Source organism: Oncorhynchus mykiss, chromosome 10 (genome assembly GCF_013265735.2).
Source record: "Oncorhynchus mykiss isolate Arlee chromosome 10, USDA_OmykA_1.1, whole genome shotgun sequence".
NCBI classification, from domain to species: Eukaryota; Metazoa; Chordata; class Actinopteri; order Salmoniformes; family Salmonidae; genus Oncorhynchus; species Oncorhynchus mykiss.
The window spans coordinates 41,733,139-41,747,963 of NC_048574.1; the positions used below are offsets into that span (position 1 = coordinate 41,733,139).

General features: G+C 42.5%; 1 protein-coding gene across 1 annotated transcript in view; it reads right to left on the reverse strand.

Annotated features, from left to right (window-relative positions):
• LOC110533892 (protocadherin-1) overlaps positions 1-14,825 on the reverse strand; it is a 94,570-nt gene that overhangs the window by 20,828 nt on the left and 58,917 nt on the right. The gene's annotated exons all lie outside the window — the stretch shown is intronic.

The following is a 14,825-nucleotide window of genomic DNA, read 5'->3' on the forward strand; positions in this document are numbered from 1 at the left end:
AAATGGTCATGGCCATACAAAAAGCCCATCGTTAACATTTGCACGGGAAAAGTTAGTGAGCTTTATCCATCAATTTAAGCCTTACTGAACGAGATGTTTACTACTTCTAAAATCTCTCTCTCTCTCACTGTGTTTGTGAGTGTGTCTTAGAGCATCATCTTTTATGTGTTTCCTCCCTTAATTACATTATTTGATTTGAAATAAGGACCATAATGTGACGTCTTGACGACTGGTAAAATAAATGTCTTGAGAACCTCTTACAATCATCCTAACATGCTTCTTAACGACGTCCTGGTAACTGACAGGGAAATACACAAAGGTCCACCAGAGAACATTCCCTTGGGACCATTACGTGATGTCCCACCCTGCAAACAAAAATGTATCGTTAGGACATCCCTGGAGCATCACAAAATTGTTGCCTAAAGTGGTCAGGATGTTGTGTCATGATCCCCTGCAGGTTTTGTCTAGTTCCCAGTTTGTCCCGGAGATGTCCCCAATAATGTTTTTAGGATGTTCTTGGGATGTTGTGTCATGGTCCCCTGGAGGTTTTGTCTAGTTCCCAGTTTTGTTACAGGGATGTCCCCAGGACATTTTATGACATTCTCGGAATGTTGTGTCATGGTCCCCTGGCATCCTAAAAATGATCCAGGAACTAGACAAAAGCTCCAGGGGACCATTTATTTTGATTTATTTAACCAGGCAAGTCAGTTAAGAACAAATTATTATTTACAATGACGGCCTAGGAACAGTGGGTTGTTCAAGGGCAGAACGACAGATTTTTACCTTGTCAGCTTGGGGATTCAATCTAGCAACCTATTGGTTACTGGCCCAACCATAACCATATTCACGCAATGTCCTGAAAACGACCTAAAAAGGTCTTCAGTGGCAACCTGGAAACTTACAGGTAACTAGACAAAGGTTCCCCAGAGAATGTTCCCTTGGGACCATCATGAAACGTCCCCTTGTGGTCATCGAATGTCCCACAGATAATGTCCTGTAGGTACCAAATAGGAACCTTTTCGCAACATTGTCTAATTGACATCAAAACGTTCTCAGAACGTCAGTGGGACAACGTCTGTCCAAGACTTAATGGGACCTAATCGAAATGTCGTCTAATGTCCTTAGGACAACCCCTCTTTGCTGGTTTGCTTTACTAGGACGAACCGAGGTAATGGTATTCTCAAGGAGAACTCTCAGACTGTGATTAAAGGTCTCCAAGGCAGACACATTACTATTTAAATGTAAGGGGGCATTTAGTTGTTTAAATATGGATTCTTGCTTAAACTGCTCCTCCAGGCATAGCTACAGAGTCAGCATTTTGGTAGGCTGGGAGGCCGAGAGGCTGGGGCTACGCAGATGGGAAATAAGATTCTCCCTTTTAGTCTGAACACAACTACTCCATCAAGCCTGGAGGAGTTACAAAGAGGAGACAGGGGGGGGGGGGGGGGGGGGGGGGGAAGCAGTAGAGGGATCAACGCTTGGGGCTAGAGGCGACTTGGAGGAGATTCTAGAGGACTGGAGGCTGGAAACTCAGAAAGACTTAGAGCTGGGGGTGGGGCTAAAGCAAAATCCGAGAGGACTGTATGTAAATGTGAATATCTAATCAATCTGATCAGTGTCACATAGAATTATCCTTCCTTGCGCAATGTCACATGGTTTGATCATGATATGAGTGCAAAAGAATATACAGATGGGATTTGTCTGAATCAGAGAGTTTGATGCCCAGACTGAGGATTCGTCTGGCCTGGCACAGTAGAGCGTAAATTAAGCCCTGTAGCTGGCTGATGGAGCTGGCTGTTCTTCTCACAGTAGGTGTGGTCTGGTGAGAAGTGTTGCTCTAATGGAAGGAGAGACATTCTCAGTTCAGCATGGGCCTGTTGAGGCCAGTGGGAGCGCGTTTTTTGTTGTTGTCTGTGAGTGATTCATTCACACCATTACTCCTGCATCCTGTCATTTGAAACGGTGTGAACAGTGAGATTCGTCATTAGTGGCAGCTACATTCACACTGGCTGATGCTGGCTACAATAATGCAGGGCTTCACTGTGACAACATTACGGCATTTCAAGGCCACTGCACTCATTGTTAAGTGCATGATTTCCTGGGTATAGAAAGGTTTTCCCATGGAGGGAAAGGTAGTCTCAGAGACAGTGAAGAGCATGAATACAACTCACCAAATGGCAATATATAAGGGTTTGTTAATCTAGCCATCTATGTGCTCCCTCTCTCCTCTCTGTCCCTATCCCCTTCTTTATAAAAAATAATGTTTTCTCCTCCTTCATCCTTATCCTCTGTTCTCCATCCTATCTAGTCTCATCTCCCTCTTCCCTAATTCATGTTGACCCCCGTATAGTGTCTCCCTCTTGTCCCTGCCTCTTGCCCCTGTCCCCCTCCCTCCCTCCCCCTCTGTCTCTTGTCCTCTAGTTTTCTGGTAGCTGTGTCTCTTTGATAAGCCTGCAGTTTTGAAGACTCCAGTTCCAGACTACTTGCCTCCAAGCTATTGCACCTACAATACAAAAACAACTATATGATAGAGAAAGAGAGCGAGAGAGAGAGAGAGAGCAAGAGAGAAAACAAGAGGGGATTCGGTCAGCAACAGAGGAGACGGAGTGAAATCGAAAAAATAAAAACAGATCTGAATGCAATTCTTTCACTTTGCTTCACTTTCTATGATTTTATGCTTGCTGCATCTCTTCAGAGGTGCACTCCTTCATTGTCATATTTGTTCGTGCAGCTCATCTTTCCCGTGCTCTCCTCCACGCCTTCAGAGAACGCGGCTCATTGATCCCCGCGTACACGCCCAGACTGCCAGAGCCACAGCGCACTCACAACACACTGTAACTAACTGGGAATGCTGCTAGGATTTACATGCAGGGCGGCTAATAAACTGTCAAGAGTTTACAAAACATACAGGGACTCCAACTAACGCCAGAGCTTGAGTTGAACAAGGCACTGTTTATACTGCTATAAACCTATACGACAATATTGGATAGAGAGTTACAGACACACATGCATTGCATTTTGTTATGCCAGGATTTAATTGATCTTGGCAAAACTATGTCAAATGATTATGTAATGAACCTCCAGATTAACTTTCAAGAAAAATCCTTGACTCCCTTACACATACTGTGAACCAAAATAGATCACAAGAGGCATCTCCCATACTAGAACTAGCCTTGCAGTAAAGCATCTGACTTTGATCAGTTAGAAAAGAGGTAAATTGCTAAACTCCCCGTCTCTAAAAAAAACTCCTCTTACTGCAATTGGTAGTTGTTACAAGCCCATTTACCCCCACTTCCTTCTAAATCGCTACCATGGCTCTGATTGTCCTAGCTAGACCATTACCCCTTTCTATCCCCTTTTTCTCTCTCTTTCTCTGCTGTCTGTTCAATGCTCCCTGCAATTCTCTCTACCTCCCTGGAAAAATCCTACTCTCCCACCATACTCTACCCATTGTCTCAGTCTCAATCTCTCTCCGCACTGCTCTCTCTCCCTCCATCTTCCTCTATCCATCCTTTTCTGTCTCTCCCTCTCTTTGGCAGAGTAGCTTGCCATTGGGATTTAGAGGAAATTGAATTGAATTATGAAGGAATTTCTCTGCAGTACGATTGGCATAATTTCCCCCCTCACAATAAAACATCATTCTCATATCTCTGGGTGTGGGAGAATGAAAATAGGCCGTGCACAATTCTTTCTCTCATCCTTTTAAATTGAATTTTTCATATCACAAGGCCACGGAGACATCTGCCATTTCCTTTAAGATGGGCAGCAAACCCATTTCATAACATAAGAAAGGCACAAACTGTGATTCAATGGGGAAAAGTTTTACATCCAACAGCAGTGTATGTATTCCTCAACACTGAATGATAACAAAGGGCAGCATAGATCTCTGCAACTTGAAAAGGTAAAAGCATACCAGTACTATGATTTGTATATGTTTGCCTTCACAACCCATTTGGAGCACTTCATTCAAACCTTAGTGGAGCTGAGTGTCTTATTCCTAACCTCACTCTCTCTCTCTCTCCCACTCATGTTGTCTCTGCTTCTCCCTTGGGCATGTGAGGCTTTCTGTGTTTTTTTTATATATTAAACTGTACTGTATACAAATAAAGAGGAAATGGGTCTCATTCAATCTCCACTCCTTTTGTTTTAAGAGACCTAGTGCTGAATTGACAAACAAGGTAGGCTTTTACAGAAGATGAGAAAATGCTGCCTACATTAACGTAATGAGAAAATGACAGTAATTGTCATCATTTACAATAACTCACCCATTTCGAAGTAATGAGAAATGTTAAAAAACCTCCCTGTAGAATTTGAAATATAGTCACACAAGGCTTTGTCAATCAGGCCAGAAAGAGGGTGTGGAGGAGAGGAGAGATGGAGAAAGCCAGACACCAGAGAAATTAATCCGCAATATCCACTCCCTAGTGGGTACCTTAGTCCCCCTCAAAGTTCTCTTTTTCAGGGTGAATATCTCTATTCCTGCGCTATCGGCTGGGAGGCATGCATGGAGCTCCAATTGCTTAAAAGAAGTGGAACATAATGGGGTTGTGAAGTGAGATGACAAAGCCTTCAAGCATGCTTAAAACTTTTTTCTGGGCTTCCTCTTCCTTCCCCCCCTAGTCTTTTTTCCCGGAATGTCTATTAATAGCGTCTCATATCCTTGGTGATCGTCTTCATTTGTTAGCCTACATAGGAGATGGAAGTTCTGATTGACAAGTCATTTTATGAGGAAGAGGATCTTGGAAATGCATCTGCATCTCATTCCTGCGCTCTAAGTAATCCGTTGGAAACAACTTGACGGGCATTCCATGTGTCCCTTCATCTGATCAAATCAAGGAACTGGTGACATTAAAAAATCATGCTTAATTAGATCCGGAGCTGCCTTTTTCATCTCTGGCTACAAGCACCCTGCCACTGCCAAAGCAGTGGGACATGTTCCCTCCATTGATCTATCTCAGCAGACCAGGGGATTCAGCAGGGCCCTAACACTGTGAAACGAGGCAGGAAAAAAAAACGACATACCAAAAAATCATCAGATCAAGAGATTATTCTATCTGAGCTAGCGAGATGTGCTGTGTGTCCTCTATTGCCTCTCAATCACATTGCTTGGCAGGCTAGCTAGAATGTAGTCGGGGAAAAAATCTAAAGGTATCAAAAGGCTGAGAAGCATCAAAGCCTAGGAAACAAACAGTCCAAATAATCCCGTGGTAAATGCCTACTGTAGCAGTGTTTATTAGTGGTGTGAGGGTTAGCTGTTTGTTCACCCACATCTGACCGCAATTGCAAACATCCCAACCTATCTGCAACCCCCAACTATATGTGATAAAGTGAAAATCTGAGGCCCGCGCCCAACCCTAACTCGCAAATATAAAACGAGCTGTTGGCTACAGTCACAGGCCGCGTAATGATTTATTTGACAGAGGGTGCATGATTTTCTTTTGCCTGATTTAGATATGTTTCCGCTTATAATTTCCAACATTTTGGTAGGCTATTTGTTAGTCAACATGTCTATAATTAGATACATGCATCTTCACTTCTGTCATTATACAGTATGTTGCCCTAGAAGACAACAGAAACCCTTGCTCAGCAGAATAATGTCATAAATCGATCAAATGAATGCTTCAATCTAGCTGACATCAGTAAAGTTCTCTGTCATCTTTTGTGGCGCATCTTTCGTGTTTAGTGTTTGGGGAGAAAAATACTTACGACATTAGTTTGACTGGTTGTAATGAAATAGAAAGCTCTAAAAACGACATGTTTTGATAAGATTTCAGTTCAGCATATTAAGCATGAAATTAAGCAAGAAATGCTTAATTCTGCAGGAGTTCATATTAAGGCTATGCGAGAGAATATAGACCTATTGTCATTGTCCAGATGTCTTTCCGTTGAACCCATCTAAACAGTAGGCTACAGTTCCCTTGACATGCCGTAGGCCTTTTTCAAGTCCCCGTCTTGGGACTGACGAATTTGTATAGCGCCTCACAATCATCACACATAACATAGCCTGCTTATCATCCTCTTTTACAACTTCACCAAATCTTTCTCAAACTTGACTTTTCTGGCCCTCCCTTCTCTTTATTTCCAACTCTCCAATTCACAGCTTTTCTTTTATTGAATTCAATTCCGACATTGTCCTTTTTGGATCGTCGATAACGTTAACTTTTTCTGCCCGTTCCCAAAAGCATTTGGTGATTGGATGTGTAGGATATTTAGAGCACGAAATGTTAGGCCCTGAATCTCAGGCAGACACACTAATGCCAGATAGCCTAAGATAATGAAAGAAAAACCTTAAATGTAGCCTATGGATATAAATTGCACAAGAATTATACATGTATGTCTTTTTTAAGGTATTGTTTTCTCTTTGTTCGATCCGCCGCCACCCACCCTTCTTTCATCGACACAATATTTCATGACACTAAACCCGCCCGTGGATATAGCCGCGGGGACTGTGGGTTATGAGTCAACCCGCGCATCACTAGTGTTTATCCAGCACGCTGTGAAGAGGCCAGGCTCAGATAGATGCCAGGCTGATGAATCTGCAACTTTCTCCACTTAATGAATTAAAAGCTGATTAGTGATCGATAGGGACAGGGTTGGCTGTTGGGGGAAAGGCTGCTAGGCCACATCATAGAAGAAGAGGTTTTGTGAGGAAAACCACAGGTCAACGGTTGAAAAGCACTGTCGTAAACAATAAACAAACTATCCAATGAAGCCTTGTAATCAGAAAGCATTGATCCAGCATTTCCAATTAAGTGGGAATGGATGTTGGGGTGAAAAGTTTGGAGAAGTGCTCACTCGCGGTCGTGTTAGCAGGGTGCAGTAAAGCTCTGATGGTAAATAAGACAGGATTTTGAATATCTCTCTCTAAAACATAAATCACATAAGCTTTTTTCCTCTAGTGATGTGCCCAGAGTATGTTAAATAAACTCACACCAACACGCCAATGGTTTATCATCTGGCCACAAAGCCACAAGCAACCTAACTGGAGAGACATGCAGTAATACTGTCTTTTTAAAAAGATTGCTGAGAGCATTGCTATGGTCTTAAAAATGAAACACAGTATGTCTTAAAGAGAGTAGTATTGAGTTGGATGCAATAACTAATAACAGTGCCCAGGCTAGGCCGTCGGATAATGTGTTATTGTTGAAATAGGTCCAGCATAAGATTGATGACAGATCTGATTATATGATGGCTGAACTAATAACACTGTTGGTGGAAGTCCCTAAGCACAATATCCCAATGTCCCTTCACAGCACATTTGAAACCTATGTGACACATTCATGGCTCATCGTGTCAAATTCTGGTCATCAGAGGACAAAGAACGATGAACCCTATAATTACTGAGGGCCATTCTGTCATCTCCTGTTAGAAAAACACTGCTGATGCTTCTGGAACAACTTGAGTGTCTGATGTTCAGACTACTGCATGCGTGAGAAGCTAACTTCATCGCTGTGGATTTAGTGGTAAGTAGGGTCAAGTAGGACAGGGACTGTAGTCCTGAGAGGTTAAAACATGTTGTACTGTCTATGGTGTATAAGGGTTGTAGTTTACAGGATCATAAGACAAAGCCAATGTAGAGATGTCAAAACGTACTGTTTTATAAGGGGGAAAGGTTGTTATCCGAGTTCACTGTGTATGAACAACCCCGCGCACTGCTGCTACTCGCTGCTCATTATCTATGCATTGTCTCTTTACCTCTACCTACATGTATAAATGACCTCAACTAACCTGTACCTCCGCACATTGACTCGGTACCGGTACCCCCTTTATATAGCCTCGTAAATGTTATTTTATTGTGTTACTTTTTTTTTTTTTTTTTACTTATTTAGTAAATATTTTCTTAACTATATTTTCTTAAAACTGCATTATTGGTTAAGGGCTTGTGCACCTGTTGTATTCGGTGCACGTGACAAATACAATTTGATTTGATTCGATGTCAAGTTTACCTTTAACTTTTAATGAACAACGTTGGATGCATTAGGGTCTCTAGAGGTACAAGTTATCACAGCGCTCATAAATCCAATTCCTTTACAGTGAATTAAAGTGCCAAACTATAAACACGTCCCTGTAACCCACAGGCTACAACATTGATTTACTGTTAAACAGTGGGAATTCCTTAGACTGAAGCCTTTAAACTATTAGCTAAGGTGGGCAAAGACTTCAAAAAAGAGAATCCTCTATTCTCTGCATGCTTATTAATAATGGGAGCAAAGCAATATTGCCTTTGCTGTTGTAGGTGGCAAAGCAACGCAGCAACAGAAATAATTGGCTTTCAGTAGCTGGCTGTAATTGCTACCTATTGTGCACCTAGGCCTGCAGGGTTACCGTTTTTGTCATCACACAGGATTATATAGCATGAGATAACGAATATGATCCGGGGGGGATGTACTGTAAGAGATAGTGGAAAGTGATAGGCAGGGTAGGATGAATGGCTGTTGCCCCTCCATTCTTTTAAATAATTGATCAGAGCTCTAGAGTTAAAACTAATTTGTATTTTCATTCTATGTGTGTCTCCCAATAACTAGCCCATCAATTACACATCAAAACATGGCTGCATCAGAAAACACAACTGTACGTCTGTCAATGAGGCTGTTGTCTATAAAATGAATATAGAACTGACAAGCTGACAAGTGATGGACACACACACACACACACACGTGTGTACCCACCCAAGCACACCCACACCTGTCTCATTCTATGCTGCTCACAAATAAGCCATGTTATTTCACACTGAATAATGCTAAGTGTTTACGCAAAGGGACCCAAATAAGACATTGATTGAAGATGTATTCAGTGCCCAACCAACCTAACACAGAGCCTCTCAATCACACAAATGCATGATTAATACATCAAACAGTATCAGCTCCCCTCCCTTTACTTGTACACGCACACGCACAGATACACAGGCACGCACACACACACACACACACACACACACACACAGACGCACGCACACGCACAGATACACACGCACACACACACACAGACGCACGCACACGCACAGATACACACGCACAGTACCCACATGGACACACACACACACACACTGCCCCCTCCCTCATGGTTAATACATCAAACAGCATTAGCTTCCTGGATTCCTAAAGCTTAGACAGACACGGTTCTGACAGCCCATGATTCCTCAGTCGCTGCTGCCTCCCCCTCCAGCTTCACCAGCTTCTTTATTCCCTATGAAGTCTACTGTATATGGGTGGTTACAGAACATGCTGCCAAACTAGATTCACTTACGTATTACCTTCGCTTTTGTAAGCTTGTATAATGTCAAGTTAGAAAGCAAACCATACAACAGGATGACAGTGGCGAAGGGCTTTATGTAGACTCCAGAGACATAACAATCAATAAGCACATGCATTGATCAACACCTCCTTATTGTAGGAATGCTACATCCTATTTGTATAGTGGTTATTTAGAACGATGTTCTTTATGAATACCCTGCGCTAGTGGTATATCTGTAATCAGTTCTTGGAAAGGCAATTTCACCATCCATCAAAACGTTCAAATCAACATACACTGAATGAGTTAAATTACAGTGTGCCCTGTGCAATTAGGCTGCTTTTCTTTTAACCATTTGTAAAGCAGCAGTGAACAAGGTCTCTTCTGAAAACAGGCCAGTGAATGGAGAGAGCAGGTGGCCTATTGGATCCAACCCTAATGAAATGGACACTCATTAGTATATCAACAGCATTGAAATGCTTTATAATTACCATGGCAACTCCATGGCCTGTTACCCTATAAATACTGGGCTTAAGTGCCCCCTTCCCCCTTCACATTTACAATGATTTTATTATGCTATTGGATTTAACTATTGGATTTTAAACAGGGTTGCTTGCTGTGGCCGCATGAATTAAGCAACAAAAAGACGCTGTCTTTAGCCTTCACTTTGATGCCTATCAACCACACAGGAACTATAATCTTGTCCTTGCCTCACACCGTTCAAACATCATCAATGTCTATGAGCTGTTTTTCACATCAAATGGATTTATTTAAAAAATCCTATTCTCCCAAGTCTCCATTTGGTTACATTTTCTCATGTGCATTACAAAATACAACTTGGATGCTATGAAGTCCTAAATGTGCCTTGACAATCTGAAGCCCAATTATTATGCCAACTTAATATTAGCATTGACATGCTACTATCTGGAGACTGGAGTGGTGTTATCTCCAATTACCTGATCATTTTCAGAGTGAGCAGGTAATCCGTGAAATAGCCTGTTAGGCTGCAAGGACAGAGATGCAACGTCTGTCTCATCTTTTTTACACTAGGACATTTCATTAACTTAAACCAGCAGTTCAGACGTTTCGACGGTAAGACACTTAGCAGATGGATTTAGGTGTTTGAAAGGTATCCGGGGAGTATTACGCCAGTCTAAATGATGTCAGAGTGAAAAGGGGAGGGCTGTCTGTGTTAGGGGCATCCCATTGGGCTGCTGATAGCTTAAGCGTGGCGAGACTCAAATGGATGTGATCCGCTATACTGCAAATCCTAAAAAGCGGATAGAAGAGGCTTTAAAAATCACATTTCCAGGAGCATCATGCAGCCAGCCAACCACAGCAGAGCAGAGGAGTCACGTAAATAAAGACCGTGGTGTTAGACCCTGTCCATCAGCACATTGACAGGACCTGATTTCTTAACTGTCCACTGCAGCCATGTATACTGAACAAAAATATCAACGCAACATGTAAAGTGTTGGTCCAGTGTTTCATGAGCTGAAACAAAAGAGCCCAGGATGCATGTCTGTAATAAAGCCCTTTTGTGAGGAAAAATGTGTTCTGATTGGCTGGGCCTGGCTCGCCGGTCGACTAGGCATGGGTGCAGCCATGGGTGGGCCTGGGAGGGCGTAGGCCCACCCACTTGGGAGCCAAGCCTACCCATGGCTGCACCCATGCCTAGTCATGTGCAATCCATAAATTAGGGCATAATAAATGTATTTCAAATTACTCATTTCCTTCTATGAGCTGTGCCTCAGTAAAATCTTTGAAATTGTTGCATGTTGCGTTTATATTTTTGTTCAGTATAGATTGATGTGTTTCCTATGTCAGTCAGTCACAGACTACAGGGTGGGTGTCAGTGCAAACTAACAGTGCCTGATTCACGGGCCTGCACTGCACTCACTCTCAATAACAGCACCAGTTTTGATACCCGTAGAACAACAAGGGCCAATTTAACTGAACTACGGCTGCTTGGATTCTTCATAAATCTCCTCAGTCATTTAGGCTGCCATTGCATTTTTATGGAGATGGAAATAGAAGCTCGGATATCACTCTGGGACTCTTTGGAATCCACCCAACTGACACAAAAGTGCCTCAATATGTGAGGATGATATGGATTTCTGGAAGTGATAGTGTGTGCGCGTGCGTGAGTGTGTGTGTGTGTGTGTGTTTGTTTGCAAGAGTCCATGTGTGATTTCAGTTCTGTATAAATTGTATGGATTGTTGCCATATCATAAAGTATTATATTGTCTGTTACAGCTATGTTAGGCTACACAGTGAGGACATAGGGAAGTAGGATGTGGATGTACAGTACAATACCAGTATAACGTAAAAAATGCACATCAGTGGTATTAAAAGTGACAGAGCTCCACTTTTATTGGTAGAAACAGAAAGAAACACATTGGACAATGTTACACAGCAGGGTGTGCCTCACCACCCACAATAACTGTGTGGGCGAAGACATCCACACACGTGTGCGCACACACACACACACGTGCGCGCACACAGAGAGTGCAACTGAGGTTTCACTAGAGGAAGGTCGGTTGGGTTTATTGACAAGATTCTTCTGTTTTCATTAAAACTACAGAACTTTTTCATAGACCACAATCTTCTCTTCCAGAAGAATCCTACTTAAGGATGAAACCAGTCAGTGTGACATTTCTAGAAGTGTTTTCTGCGTACCAGCCTGACATCTGCCTTCACCATAAACACATAAGGCAGACATACGAGAAGACTCCTAACACGCTGCAAGAGTTCATATCAAAGGGCCCCACATTAACTTGTCAGGATGGAAATAAATAATGAAAAGAAAGAGAGGAACACATCCCAAGTCAGCTAGTGTGGCAGTGCTTTGATATACTATCAAATATAGAGGATGTTGTTCCCACTATTGAAATAAAGTTTCTGCTCCAATTCCACTACGTGTGACAATACTATAAAAAAAACTGCACAAACAATCAGCTTGTTTTAAATAATTTCATTTTAATCTACATTTGTTTTCCTGCCATTATACTGCTAGCTGACATTCTAAGAGTGAAAGCAGATCTACTGGTGTGGCTCAGCGGAGACCAGTGATATTTGCTGGCGATAATGAAGAACCACTCGAGCAATCCTGCTAATTATTTTTTTTAAACGTTGGTACACTCTTAGAAAAAAAGGTGATATCTAGAACCTAAAAGAGTTCTTCAGCTGTTCCCATAGGATAACCATTTGAACAACCTTTTTTTCCCTAAAGGGTTCTCCTATGGGGACAGCCTAAGAACCCTTTAGGAAGCATTTTTTCTAAGAGTGTAGAGTCTGTGAAAAATGCCTCCATTTCCCTGCTGGCATTTTAGTGGCATTTTGATGTGAGGGTGTCTGGAGTGTCCCCAGGAGGGTGTGCTGAAATCCAATATAGACATTACATATAACGATTTCCCTGCACTAGATAACCATCCCATCCCTAACATCTCAAATCAATAGCTAAACCCAAATCCAGATGACCATCTTAAATCAATAGGAAGAAATGAAATGTACTTTAACATTTCATTATATTAACTCCCCCATCCTTTCATGAATAAAGTGAGCATTTCTCCTCATTGTGCAGCATTTGGCGGATATAGAGCGGGTAACTCCCAGGTGGACAGAAACAGTGGGAGAGTGGTTCATTTTTGGACTGAATGCAGTGGTGGCAGGTTCTCGCTGGTCTCTGCGGTAGGTTTGCAGGCTTTATTTTCCCCCCGGTTATGTAAGGGAGACGGAGCAGTGCTGGGTGACTCAGTGGCAGGCGCTAGCAGCTTCCTGCTTTATTTATGAGAGCTGGTGGTTTTCTCCTGCGCTTCCCTCCCTGCCCCAGTGATTCATGAATGGACTGGACAGCCCCGGCCTGCATTAGAGTAGAGGTGCAATGGGACCATCCTCAACAAGGGTAGCAGGTAGCCTAGTAGTCAAACCGTTGGGCCAATAACCAAAAGGTCGCTAGTTCCCAATCCCCGAGCTGACAAGGATGAAATATATGTTTATGTTCACTTCAGCAAGGCACATACCCCTAATTGTTCTAGGATCGTCGTTAATAATGGCAGACCCTTGCCGTGACCCCACCGGATTGTTGGCATCTGCAAAATAAACATTGTCAATACACAAATAGGACAAATATAAGCACCCATCAAATATTAATGAGGGACCAACAACAACTCTCTCCTATTCCCCTTTAACTCTCCATGTGACTCCAATCAACAGCATTTCTGAGTGGTTGAAAAGGGTAGCAACGGCATAAGATTGTCTTCGAGACACTACCCCACTTTGGTGTATCTTGGAAGCAATTTTTCATGTATTAATCCTCACTGGAAATGCACAGCACCCATCTAGTGTTAATACATGACTGCTCGGCTGAGGCAGGAAGGCACGGTTACACTTTTAGGGCAGAAAAGAAGATGGGAGGATGCTTGAAATACTAGAACTAACGGTGCTGCTGTAATAGTCAAGGGGGTTAAGATCATAGCAGAAAACCCAATAATACTGCTCGGGAGCTTTTAACAGCGGGTTTATCATTAAGATGAATACTGAAGAAAAGGAGTGGAATAAGCCACAGTAGCTAGACAGTCGAGCAACATGACCCAGCTCCTGCTCATCATGACATTTTCATATACACAGCTACAAGGACCAGTGAATAATAAGAGGGAATTGCATTTATTCTCCTTTCCCTCTCTCAACCTCCCCCCCCCTCCTTCCTCTCTCCTTGGCTCTCTGTCACTCACTGTCTGATGGGTGGAAGACCATGTCTGACACACTTCCATTAGAGGGGAGACTGTTCAATTACCTCAGCTCAAGATGTTTAAGCCCTGCCAATTACTGATACATCTTCCCTTTAAATTATGCATACACAGAGCTGCTAAGGTGGTGTGTAATGATTTTCTCCTTTTGATACCATCCTAGTGTGTTCTAGTGTGTCGGGTTCAATTCGCCCGTGAGATAGGGAGAGGCTCATGGAAATCTGATGTCTGTTTCAGCTCCCATGATGCACCAGTACTATATAGCCCAAAACCCTGTGTGTTACTCTAGGCATATTTTTTTAATGAGCATGGCCTTATTTCTATTACAGCATATTGGATGACTGTCATTCATATTCCATTCACCCAGCTCAATGTAACATCAATAAATTTAGGCTACTACATGATACTCAAATTCTCCATGTACCCATCATGAGGTTGATACATCCGAGCCTATGAATTAAAGTTTACAATGTAGATGCACAGGTCGAGATACGTTTTAGTAAACAAGGTGATAGAAAGTGCCGTGCCTGCATCTAGCTGATATAACAGTTCCAAATTCTGGTACGTTTATCCCCGTTTCGTTCCGTTTTCTTCTCCTCCTGTCACCTTTTCTCTTCGCTTGCGGACTTTAGTGCAAAACACATCAGCTGAACTAATGCTTTAGTAAACACGCTACAATCATGCAGTACAGTGTAGTCAGAAAACAGTTTAGCAGTTACACCTGCAGGCACTGCTGGCAATAAATTAATAAAACCAAAAGCTTACTTTGACTTGGAAGAGATCCAGTGTTAGATAGCAATAGCCAGCTAGCTAACATAACATCCCTCTCTGTTTGAGTTGGGGGTT